Raw genomic sequence first — 13,620 nt, forward strand, 5'->3', positions numbered from 1 at the left:
TCCGACTTCAGCCAGGTCACGATCTCGCGGTCCGGGAGTTCGAGCCCCGCGTCAGGCTCTGGGCTGATGGCTCAGAGCCTGGAGCCTGTTTCCGATTCTGTGTCTCCCTCTCTCTCTGCCCCTCCCCCGTTCATGCTCTGTCTCTCTCTGTCCCAAAAATAAATAAACGTTGAAAAAAAAAATTAAAAAAAAAATCCTACATGTATTGAGTGCTTATTCTGTGTCAGGCACTGTGTCAAGCAATTGGGAAAGAGAGATCAACAACAGCAACAACAAATAGCTCTGATCTCTAATTGCTTACAGCCTGGTGCATCAGAAAAACGTAAAGTATATAGTGTGATAGGTGTTAACAGATGTGTAAATACAAAGCACCGCTGTCCCTGGAGAGATCAGGGAAGGCTTCCCAGAGAAGGAGACCCTGCAGCTGGATGTGTCCAGCAGAAAGAATGGAATGAAAGAGGCAGCATGGAAGGTGAGGATGCTGAGGGAGTCTTCCTTGAGGCACAGGCTGGGCTGCAGCCCCCAGTCTCTGGCAACTCACTGCCAGGCGACCCTGAGCTCTTCATCCAGCCACACCCAGCCAGCTTCCAGCACTGCTCCTGCCCCAGGGTAGGGATCGCCAAATTTAGCAAAGAAAAATACAAATTAAATTTGAATTTTGGCTAAGCAATATTCTGTAGCATAAGTATATCCCCAGAATATGCACGGGACATACTGATGCTACAAAATATTTGTTGTTTTTCTACGGCCATACCACCCTGAACGCGCCCGATCTCGTCAGATCTCAAAATATTTGTTGTTTATCTGCTGTTCAAATGTAACTGGGCATCCTGTATTTTATCAGGCAACTCTACCTGGAATAAAGGTGTATTTGTGGGAGTAAGAGAGTGGGAGAGGAAGGGAGGGAAGAAGACAGGAAGAAGGGAACTAGTTCATCAGTGAGGGGCGAACCGGAAGACTCTCAGGCTCGAGGAAAGCAGATTTGTTAAGACCTAAAAACCACACAAAATCTGCCCTTAACATTACTACTCACTATTTCATTTCTGTTTTCAGTTCTCCAGTTTTATTGGGACATAATTGGCATATAGCACTGTATAAGTTTAAGGTGTACAACACGATGATTTGATATACACGTGTGTGTGCGTGTACATATTGCAATGTGATCACCACAATAAGCTGAGTTCACATCCATCCCCTCACATAGTTACATTTTGTTCTTGTGATGAGAGTTTTTAAGATCGACTCCGTAAGCAACTTTCAAGTATAGAATGTACAGTCATCATGTTGCACATTACAGCCCCATCCCTGTTTTCGGTTCTATATAGCACAAGATGAACAGTGGTTTCCCCTTTTTTCTTAGAAAGTCTGCCCCCGTGTGGTAGGAAAAAAGTACTAGGCCAGAAGCCTTAACTCCGGTCTTTCAGTTCATTGGGGCAAAACGCCAGCGATCTGGAAAGCAGGATGTGATGCTAGGACTTTATGTTTGTTTCTCCGTGTGTTCCAGTGGGGGATAGGGGAGGAATGAGCAAAAGATGAACGGACTACATGGAGACTATTGTTAGAACAGCTTGAAAAATTTGTTCAAAGCACACTTGTAACTTTGTGCAAACCAGCATCACCTCATTGCCCAAGCTGTTTGGGTCAGAAAACATGTTAAGAGACAGTGCCTACAAGTCATGCAGTAGAATATTTAAATTGAGACACACATAGGAAACGGTCAAGTACTAAATGTCGGCGGTGAAAAAGCCACCATGGGCAGCTGCCTGGGTGGCTCAGTGGGTTGAGCATCCAACTCTTCATTTTGGCTCAGGTCACGATCTCACGGTTCATGGGATCGAGCCCCAGGCCGGGCTCCATGCTGACAACAGGGAGCCTGCTTGGGATTCTGTCTCTGCCTCTGTCTCTCACTCTCTGTCTGTCAAAATAAATAAATACTTAAAAAAAAAAGCCACTGTGGTGATCTCGGCTGTGAAGGAAGTCTGGTTTGTGTGCCTCTTCTAGTCATTAACCTTAGCAGGGAGCCTGATCCCCAGGCGGAATCCGCCAGTTCCCAGGTAGGGGTCGTCGTCCGAGTGGATGCTGCTCATGCTCCCCAACCATGAGAAGAGACGAGACTGCCATTTGCCTCAGCACCACACTTGTCATACGGCCATCCTGCCAGGTGACTCCAATGCCTCTGTGAGCACTCCTCCAAAAACCAGGCCTCACAGCTCCGAATCTCCTCACCTCCGGGACCTTACTCACAACCTCACGCCTCACGCCCACAGACATGGCTTCCGCTTTGCCATCTCTGACTACACCTCCTCTTTTGAAGTCTCCAACTCCAAAATGTTACCCTCAGACAGGGCCATGACTATCTGACCTTCCTACTTTCTCCCTTTTCCATTCAGCCTATTCCTTTAACTTCCACTAGACTTCCAGAATCCTGAGCAGTCCCCGTTTTCCCAGCCTCGCCGCCCCCTTGTGACTTCACGTCCTTCCCTCGGCCTGGACGCCACACGTGACCACTCGAAGAGCTTCCTCACCACCCGAACCCCTCGGCCTCTATCAGCCAGGCCCAGCCCCCGAAGCTGTCCCCCGTCCCACCGTCTGTCTCCCTCTCCTTCAGGGAGACGGCCAGAGCCGAAGCAAGGGGCCCAGCTGGGCAGACTGGTGCCCATCCACAGTGAAACGGCCGGCTGGGCCCAGCCCGCAGAGCTTTCCTTCAGTTCTTTTACCTGTCCTTCATCAGTTGCCTCTCCCTGCCGTTCTTCCACTCCTCCAAACCTTCCACACCTCTAGAACCTCCACTCCCTCATCTACAAACTGGGGTAACTGAGGCGTGTCCGCAGCGGCCCATCTCGACACACACCACCGATACACCGACCTCGCCGCCACTTGCCCCAACACCCGCCGCCATCTGTATTTGTCTCACTCGGAACAAATGACCTTCTCTCGCAGAGAAAAGAGAAGGCACGAGGTATGGGGAGGCGGGGGGCGGTCAGTCTTGACTGATCCCCACCCACTTGTACGAACTTGCCTCTAGAATCAGAGCCTGAGGGGCCGCTCCTCTTTTCCCAGGCCGGTCCCTCCTCCGGGGCTCTAGGCCATCCCTGCTCTCAGGTGTGTCTTCAGCCCCCTTCCCCATCGCCTCAGCTCACCTGCACGCCCCCATTGTGCGCCCTCCGTCCCCTCCCTGACGCCCCCGCCCGCGCAGATGGGTGTCTGCTCTCACGGCCCCACCGAAACCGCTCTCCCCGGGGGTCACCGGTGTCGCCAGAGTCATCGCGAGGGTCTCGGCTGCCGTCCTGCTTGCCCCTGCTCGACACTATTGGCCGCTCCCTGATACGCTGAAGTCCGTGAGGGCTCAGTGCCGGGCCCTCTACACTCTTCCATCGACACCCTCTGCCACGGACGGCTTGTCCCGTCCCAGCTCATGCTGACTGTTCCCAGATACCCATCTCCGGCCTAGTGCTCTGTCGTGCGCCATACAGCCCGTATCACAGCTGAGGCTAAAGGCCCTTTGAGACGAGACCCACACGCAAGAAACGTTCATTTATTTTCACATCTACCTGCAGGACGAGGCATTTGCCAGGCAGTCTGGTGCTGGCTCCCCTCACCCCTCTGCTGAGTTCAAAAGTGGCCTCCGCTGCTTCTTGGCTACGTGATCTGGATGAAGTTACTCGACCTCCTCGGTCCGACGAGATCAGTAACGGTGTCAACCTCAACGGGTGGCAGCGGGTGTTTCCCACGTATGTGTCGTATACTCTGCCGCTCGGTCTGCCTGGGCCCGAGTCCCGGCTCTCCTGCTGCCTCCGGTCCTCTCCTCTGCAGTGGACACGGAGGGCACTGAGAACGGCTCTCATCAAGCGTTAAACAGCAACGCTATGTTATCCCCAGGAAGGCAAGGAATGCCTCTGCGGGCCTGTCGGAGCACGGCCATCTGGATCTCATTCCTGGTTCCCCTTGCCGTATAGGAGACACATGTATACGTGCTCCTCGAGGCCGGCCAGGAGACGGAAGCGGCACCAGGACAACAAATGTCACCTGGCGCAGCCCCCGTGTCACACTGCTTCAGGGGCAGCTCTTGCGCGGGAATGAAAGCCCGGCCAGCAATCCCCAGCTCTGATTTCTTACAGCTGGACGTTGCTACGTGACACTCCCCTGAGGTCCGAGTGGCCTCTCCTGGACTGTCAGCATCCTGCTCTTTCTTATCTTGAAACTGTCTCTGCGGCCTTAAACAAGGATCTGCTGTTCTTAATTTTAAAGAAATGGGAAAGAAAAAGTTATTAACCCTTAGCAGCCCTGTCCCCTGGCTGCAGCTGGGAATCCAACCGTTTTCGGAACCCCTCCGACAGGCCCTCTGCGCCGCCCAGCGATCCTGCACCTTCTCTCTGGTCGCCGTGGGCTTTCTCTTTCCCCGGCGATGTTTTCAAACTTCCCTCGCTTTCCTTACGTCTCCCATTTTGCCATCGCCCCGACTCTCCCTGCCCCACGCCTCTCTCGGTGCATGACTGTGCCTCCCACTTCACAGAGAGAATTGAAGGACATCGGGTACAGGACAATCGCTCAACGTTGACAAATGTAACAGTGCATCCTGTCCCCATCTTTCTGAATCTATCAACAGCGTTTGATACGGTCTCCCTCTTCTCCTTGACACACTTCCATTATTACTTGGCTTCTAGGGTGCTACAATCTCTCGGTTTCTCTCTTCCCTTAGTGACCGCTCTTCTTAACTCTCCATTGCTGGTTCCTCATCATCAAGTCAACCTCGAATGTCACAGAGAGCCAGGGCTGTGTCCGTGGACCTCTCCTCTTTGCCCACCTTCACTTCCTTGATGACCGCATCCAGCTTCTTGTCTGTAAGGACTGTCCATATGTAGATGACTCCCGAACTTGTCTCTTCAACCAGACTTCTCTCCTGAGACCCAGATGCATCCTCCTGCACACTAGGTGGCTTAAACAACAGACATTTATTTTCTCACGGTTCTGGAGGCCGGACGTTCCAAATCAAGGAGCTACCGGGTTAGTGTGTGGTGAGACCCCTCTTCCTGGCTTGCAAACGGCCACCTTGTCATTGTGTCCTCACGTGGCTTTTCTTCTGTATGTGTGTGGACAGTAAGAGAGCTCTCTGGGGTCTCTCTTCTTAACTCGGATCCCAATTCTATCAGATCAGGGCCCTGCCCTTTTGATGTCATTTAACCTCACTTACCTCCCTAAAGGCCCTATATCCAAACAGTATCACCGGGGGTTAGAGTTTCAACATATGATTTGGGGAGAGACACAATTCAGTCCATAAGACATGTCTGACACACATCTCAACCTTTATATGTCCATAATGGAACTTCTGATCAGGGAGCACATCCAAATATTTGGGTCCTTGAACTTGTACAATTGGGGGCCCCTTCTTCAGGAGAAAGAACTCAGAATTAACTTATTGCTAGAGCCTGAGCAAATGAGAGACCTAAGGGTCATTAGCTTTACAGTAAACCTGCCTCTCCTGACCTTCATTCTCTGCCTCCAATTTTCTTGTTCAGCAAACATGATCAAGGCACCATTCTAGGCCATGGGGACACAGAAGTGGAAAACAAACAAACAAACAAACATTAAAAGGGCCTGCCTTGATGTAGCTTACATTCTAGGAATGCATTGCCTGCTCGTTCAGAATAAAGTCCCAGGTCCTTGTAATTTTCCTTATTTACTTTTCCATTGTGTCTCCCGACTACAATGTAAATTGCATAAGATCAGGAATTTGTTGGCCTGTATACTTACTGCCTGGCACATGTTAGATATTTAATAAATATTTGTTGAATGAATGAATGAACTTCCTCGTACCAAACTGACCCATCTATCTACATCTGTACTTTTCTGATACACTTTCTCTCCTGCTACAGTAAAGGATATATCCTTTTTAAAAAAAATTTTTAATGTTTATGTATTTTTGAGAGAGAGAAAGAGAGAGAGAGAGTGCGAGTGGGGGAGTGGCAGAGAGTAAGGGAGACCCAGAATCTGAAGCAGGCTCCAGGCTCTGGGCTGTCTGCTCAGAGCCTGACATGGGGCTTGAACTCATGACCCACGAGATCATGACCTGAGCCGAAGTCGGACGCCCAACCGACTGAGCCACCCAGGTGCCCCATCCTTCTTTTATCTATGGTACAGTGGCTCTCAAACTTGAGCACACATCAGAATCCCTTGGAAGGCTCGTTAAAACACAGCACTCTAGGCCTCACCCCCCCAAAAGTTTCTGATTCAGTCAGTCTCCAGTGAGGTCTGAGAATCTGCATCTCTAACCAGTTCCAGGTGATGGTGATGCTACTGGACCAGGGACCACATCTGAGAATCATGGATCTCACCCCACCCACCTTCTCAGGAACCTTACACTATTAGCCATCTTTTCATCCTTTTTTTTAATGTTTATTTATTCATTTTGAGAGAGAGAGCAAGAACACGTGAGCAGGGGAGGGGTGGAGAGAGCGGGAGGAAGAGAATCCCAAGCCCCAGTGTGGGGCTCGGTCTCACAAACCACAAGGTCATGACCTGAGCCAAAATCAAGAGTTGGGTGCTTAACCGACTGAGCCACCCAGGTGCCCCACTATCTTTTTTTTCTAAATATATTCAGTGGCTTCCTTTCAACTGAGTTTTTCATTCCCTTCCCACTGCTACTATAGCTCTGTCCTGTTGATCGTCAGCCAAATTTCTTAAAAGTGTTATCCACGCTGGAACTCTCAATCTCTCATCCTCACTCCTCCATCCACTCCAATCAAGCTTCTGTCCCCATAACTCCACTAAAGCTTTCCTCAGTAGGGTCACAAATGTTCTACATGTCTTCAGATATAATGGACATGTTTTTAGTTATCATCTTACACACATTCAACACACGGAAAACTCTTTCCTCCTTTTTAGAATAGTGCCTTCCCTTGGTCTCTTCCTCTGGGCCTCTGTGAAACTACAGCCTTCTCTTACGCTGCCCCTCCTGCCTCTGTGCTTTCAGATGGTCTCATGCCTTCTCTGGCATGTCACTTGCTCCTCTGTATTTTAACCTTTTTTTTTTTTTTTTTTGCTGTTTCTCTCATAAAATCATTAGAGTCCTGTAGGGCCAGGACGACCACGACTTATTTATCTCTGTATCACCAATATTTAGCCCAGTGCCTAACACATACTAGGAATTCAAAAAATATGTGTTGAATGAGTTAATTAATTAACTTGTGAACACACGGTGACCTTGGAAAAGCAAGTTTAGGAGTGAGTTTTTTTCCAATGGCTTAAAAAAAAAAAACGGAAAGAGAAGTGGAAAACAATGAGTGTAGACCGTGCTTTTGAGAAGCGTAGCCATGGAGAAAAAAGAGAAGGGAGAGTGGGGCGCCTGGGTGGCGCAGTCGGTTAAGCGTCCGACTTCAGCCAGGTCACCATCTCGTGGTCCGTGAGTTCGAGCCCCACGTCGGGCTCTGGGCTGATGGCTCAGAGCCTGGAGCCTGTTTCCGATTCTGTGTCTCCCTCTCTCTCTGCCCCTCCCCCGTTCATGCTCTGTCTCTCTCTGTCCCAAAAATAAATAAACGTTGAAAAAAGAAAAAATTTAAAAAAAAAAAAAAAAGAGAAGGGAGAAAGTCTGAGGGAAGGTGTCACAGAGATTGCTAATTGCCTGATCCAATATTCATTCTCCTCCTTTTAGGAGGCCAGTTTTTAAAAAGTTTTTTAATGTTTATTTATTTTTGACTAAGAGACAGAGCATGAGCGGGGGAGGGGCAGAGAGAGAGGGAGACCCAGAATCCGAAGCAGGCTCCAGGCTCCGAGCTGGAGCACAGAGCCAGGTGCAGGGCTTGAACTCACAGACCTGAGATCATGAGCTGAACCAAAGTTGGAAGCTCAACCGACTGGGCCACCCAGGCGCACTGGAAAATTTTATTTTTATTTTATTTTTATTTTTTTAACGTTTATTTTTGAGACGCAGAGAGAGACAGAGAACGAGCAGGGGAGGAACAGAGAGAGGGAGACACTGAACCCGAAGCAGGCTCCAGGCTGTGAGCTGTCAGCACGGAGCCCAACGCGGGGCTCGAACTCACAGACCGTGGGATCATGACCTGAGCCGCAGTAGGTCACTCAACCGACTGAGCCACCCAGGCGCCCCAAGAAGGCCAGTTTTTTAGCTGCGAACATGATCATCTAGATGGGAATAAAGTCTGCCCCAGGTGCCCGGTGGCTCAGTCGGTTGAGCGTGCGACTCTTGATTTCGGCTCAGGTCATGATCTCACAGTTTGTGGGTTTGAACCCGGTGTCGGGATCTGTGCTGACAGTGCAGAGCCCGCTTGAGATTCTTGCTCCCTCTCTCTCTGTCTCTCTCCCGCTTGCACTCGCTTTCTCTCTCTCAAAGATACATACATAAACTCTAGAAGAGAGAGAAAAAAAGAAAAAAAAGAATAAAGTCTGCGTGTCCTCACTCTCTTGCAGCTATGTGTGGCCAAATGTGACATGCGCAGAAATGCCGTGTGACAGCACGGAGCACATTTCCTTAAAAGATGGCTGATACACGCCCTTCGCCTCTTACCTCTTCCTCCATTTTGTCACTTGGAATGTGGGTACAATGGCTTGTGCTTCATCTTGGAACCTGGGGAAGAGGGTCACATTCCGGGGATGGCAGAGAAGCTGGACAGAGTCTGAATCCCTGATGACCGTAGAGCTGCCACATCAACCTTGGATTGCCCACCTCACGGCCTTCACATGAGACATAAACGTTGAGTTCGTTTAGGCTATCGTTAGGTTGGGTCTCTGTCACTCACAGCAGAACCCAGATCCTAAGAAATACAAAGGGTGGTTTTATTTAGGATGGGAGAGACAAGATGACGTCTATAGCTAGAGAAAGGGGTCAGTAGGAAGGGAGACAGAGGACCCGGTTGATAGATCAAGGTTAACGAGGGTATAGGAGAGATGGGGACATGGGACACAGATGGAGGGATTTGCAGTGGAAAGGAACAGAGACATCTCATTCTGTGAGCCCTAGGAAAAGGGATAGGAACTAACATTTGTGAAGAACATTCTATGTACTAAGTCCTTTATAGATATGATCTACCTTAAACCTCGTAACACTTTAAGGTAAGTACTGTAAAGAGTACAATTTGTAAGCTATTTGTGTTCCGTCGTGTGCAACACGTGACTTCTTATTTCAGTGAGACTTCAGCCTCTATCTCAAGCCATAATCAATTTTCAATTCAGTCAATAGCGTTTGTGATAACAATAGCAAAAGACTGCAAACAACCTAAATGTCTGTCATAGGGGATTGGTTAAATAAATTATGGTCCATCCTCATGATGAAACAGCCTTCAGCTGTTAAAAAGAATGAGGTAGCTCTTTGGGGATCGAAATGGAATTAATTCCCAAACACACTGTAAAATGCAAAAACAAGGTGACTAACGGTGGGTACAGCACGTTATGAATTATGTTAAAAAAGGAAAAGCAGGCACACCTGAACGGCTCAGTCGGTTGAGCGTCTGACTCTTGAGTTCGGCTCACATCACAATCCCAGGGTTGCGGGATCGGGCCGTGTTGGCCCCATGCAGAGTGTGGAGCCTGCTTAAGATTCATTCCATCTCTCTCTCTCTCTCTCTCTCCCCCTCTCTCCCCCCTCCCTCCCTGCTCCTCTCCCCCGCTCAACCTCTCTCTCTCTAAAAAAAAAAAAAAAAGAAAAGCAAAACCAAAGAATACATATGATACTTCTGAAAGAATACACAAGAAACGAGACTGGTCTTTTGCTATGTACCCTTCGGTGTCTGTTGAACTGAAGATGATCCACATATTTTGCCTATTAAAACCTAAAGGACACGCCACTTCAATAAGTAAGAAAACCGTCAATGCGGGAGTTTTCCATCATCCTTCCTCCTGGGGTGGCATCTCAGCCGCAACAGGCTGACACAGCCTTGCGGCTGCGGTGGAAAGCAGCTGTTTGGGCCGGTGACCGATCGGAGGTGGATCCAGGTTTGATGAGGCCTGGTTTACACAATCTGGAGGGCCTCTTGGGCAAAAAGCACACACCGTTGTGACTACAAAATGAAGTGCGGGCCTTCGAACTCACTTGTGCAGACGAGGGGCCCCGAGGCTGCAGCTCCGTGAGCCTCGAGGCCCATCAGCCTCTGGTGTGAGTGTATCGTTCACTGGATCCTAGCCGTCGCCCCTCCTCCACAGCGCTCCACTGAGGAAAGACCGTCATCTTGCCTCCAGCCTTACAGCCATGCCCCGAATGCAAGGAAGCCCTACCCACGCACTTCGCCCCATCTGCCAGCTTCCTCCCCTTCTCGGCAACCTTCAGCGCCCTTCCTGGAGGTTACAGGAAAACCCAGCCGCTCTCTCAGGCCAGTGCTGGAAAACGAATTGGAAGAATCAGGATGCAGCGCTGTGGACTTTTGTGAGATCACGATGACACCAGTGTCCACCCGGCCGTGTCACGTTCTCTGGCAGTGGCCAGCCACTCAAGCGTCGAGGCAGAGGAAAGGGGGCCGGTGTATTGATCCAGAGTTGGCATTTTGCACAACAGGCGTGGCGTCGGGACAGGACAAGGGAGGTAAGGGTACGGTATGACAGATGTTGAATGGACGGACCGCGGACACTACGCTCAACGGTAAAGATAGGGATCTGGAAAAAAAGACAGTGGGAATTGAGGGGTGGGGTCAAAGTGAACAGGGTTGGAAGTAATTTGCTGTGAGGCCGTGGTGCGAAGACGGTCCGCAGTGATGTCCCCGGCGCCACCACCTCCTAGTCCTCTTCCTATCTTTGTGGCCACTCATTTACAATCTCCTTCGCTGGACGTTCTTTCTTCAACTGCCTTTTAATGTCAGTATCTCCGGGGCTCCGTCTCCACACTGCATATCTCCACTTGGATGTCCCCCACGCACTTCAAATCCAACACAACTGAACTCGTTTTCTTCCCCACCCCGTACTTCGTCTTCTTCCCATTGGGTGAGCCCTAGTTTCCAGACCTAAGTTACTCTCCATAGTAACTCTCAGGTTTCAGAGACGAGGAAACTGAAGCTCAGTTTAAACAACTTACCCCGTTTCTCGTTCTGCTACAAGCGTCAGGGCTGCGAGTTGAACGCAAGTCTGACTGACCGAAAAGCCCATCATCCATTCGTGAGAGCCTTCTATGGGTTTTGTACTCGTGGTTTTTGTTGTGTGTGTGTTTTTTAAGTAAACTCTACCCCCAGCGTGAGGCTCGAACTCACGAGCCCAAGATCCAGATTTGCATGCTCTACCGATTGAGCCAGCCAGGCACCCTAGTTTTATATACCTTACTTGTGGGGCTCTGCCCTGCTTGGTGGAACCATCTCCCCCGTTACCTGCGCCAGAACCCAGACAGCTATTCTCACGCCTCGTTCCTCACTGGCCCTCCCCACGCCATACGACATAATCCGTTGCCAAGTCCTGCTGACGTTACCTCACAAATATCTTTTGAATCCATCCACCTCTCTCCATCTCTACCACCATGACTCTACCTGGACTGCTGCCAGAGCCTTCTTCGAACTGACCTGCACGTACTTGCTCCGGACCCCCCGCCCATTCTCCACACGCGCCAGAGATGATGCCGGCAAAGCAGAGACCGGCCCGGATCGCTTCCCTCTGTGCCTATGCGATGGGGTCCACTTCCTTGTGTGACATAAAAGATTCTCCATTATCCTCAATAACCTCGGGTCTCCGGCTCCGTTCCTTCTTCAATCGGGCACCCGGGGGTCGATTTAAAGACCTTTGGCATCCGAGGCTCATACCATTCGATGGGGCCTCTTTAAGAAAAGGAATACAAAATTAGGTAAGAGGCTCTCTGGGGGAAGAGGCCCCACAGGCGAGGGGCCCCGAGGCTTAAAATTCATTTTAGCGCCACGGTAAACCCGTTTCCAAGAACGCTCGGCAAACCACGCGCAGTTTCATGAACGCACCAGGCTGTGGCATGCGCACGTGACTGCCTCCCCCGAAATTGTCCTTCCCCCATCGCTGACCCGGCAGCTCCTTCTTTGCCGGTGGAGTGCCGGACTCCGACCGCAGGCTCGCAAGAGCCTACCGGGAGCCGCAAACGTGGTGAACCGGCTGTTAAACGCGGCCGTGATCGACAATTAGATTCACTTCCGATTAGGCAAGCCACGTGGAAACGGAAGATAACACGTCCTCGAAGCGCATCACTCCCTAGTCACTTTAGCGCACTCTATTATTACCCGTGTTTCCGAGGCCGTGCGTGCCCATTGTGTCTGTGGGGCGGAAACACGCTGCGAGGACGGACCCGTGCGCCTCTCTGCCGGACCGCACCCTCAACCGACACCGCACCGGCAGCCTGAAGCCGGCTGCGGTGCGAGTGTTTACGGCACGACTCCGCAAACGCCTTCGGCCGGGGCTTTGTTTTCCCTAGAGAGCCCATTGTTCAGGACTTAGCAGCCCACGGCTGTTTACAACCAAAGCCGAGGCGCACCCCTGTGCAGCCGTCTCTGGTTTCCTTCCCCACACACGCACACGCGTGCACACACGCACGCGCACGCACGCACACATGTGGGCACACACGCGATCGCTATGCCCCGCCCATCCCCTGCACGCCACTCAACAGTGTTTCATATACTTTACTTCGAGAGTTGGTTTAATGAAAGGCAGGTACTACGTTGCATCCATCTTCGTATCACAGATGCCTCACACGTTGTAAGGGCTCCATAAATGTTGGCGGGATAAATTTAACCTGGCGGGGCTCAGTTTCTTCTTAGGTCTAATGAGAATACCTGCTCTCCCTACCACACGCAGACCTTCTGAGAACAAATGAAATTCTAGACATGAAAGTACTTTGAAGGAAAAAGTGAAAAGTATCACACAAGCGCACGGTATTATTTTCACGTGTTCCTGTAGTTTAATGAGTTTCCATCATAAAACACCTGTTGAAGCACATAATTCTAGCTTTCCTCTGTTCTCTCTCAAGATGTTCTAATTTAACCCCTGGGCTCCCTGGGCCCCTTTGAACCTTTCCGGTGTAAGAGGCCGAAGAAACCTCTTTGTTCTAATAAAGCTGACTATGAAGTATGTTTCTGTAAAGTTGATTTTGGCCTTACAAGGAAAACCCGTGAGGAGAATGATAAAATCAGAGATACATTCTCATTGAGGGGAAAATCCCAATTGACAATTAGGGACCCAAAATGAAGGCATTAAAAGATGGGTCAAGCCAAGGGTGCTTGGCCGGTTCGGTCGGGAGAGCACGTTACTCTCGATGTCCGCCTTGTGAGTTTGAGCCCCACACTGGGCCTAGAGATTCCTCAAAAGTAAACATTCGAAAACAAAGATGAGTCAAGCCACCCCACCCGCAACTCTCTTTCTTTGTACTTTATTTTATTCGCATTTGTACTTATCTTATTTAACAAGCCCTAATATTATCACTTACTATGCGTCGGACACTATCCTAAGTACGTCATGGACATTAACTCATTTACTCTTCATAAAACACTTCTTACTTTCAATCTATAGGTAAGGAGACTGAGTCACGGAGAGGTTAAGCCAATGGCCCACGTTCCTCCGCTGTAGGCAGGAGGTGGCCACTCCCAGCAGAATATGACAGAAGGTTGTAAGCCCTGCTCCCGCCAGGCAGGGTCGTCACCACTGGAGGGCCGCCTTGACCCCCAGACTTCTGCAAGAAGC

The sequence above is a fragment of the Prionailurus bengalensis genome, chromosome X (genome assembly GCF_016509475.1).
Source record: "Prionailurus bengalensis isolate Pbe53 chromosome X, Fcat_Pben_1.1_paternal_pri, whole genome shotgun sequence".
NCBI classification, from domain to species: domain Eukaryota; kingdom Metazoa; phylum Chordata; class Mammalia; order Carnivora; family Felidae; genus Prionailurus; species Prionailurus bengalensis.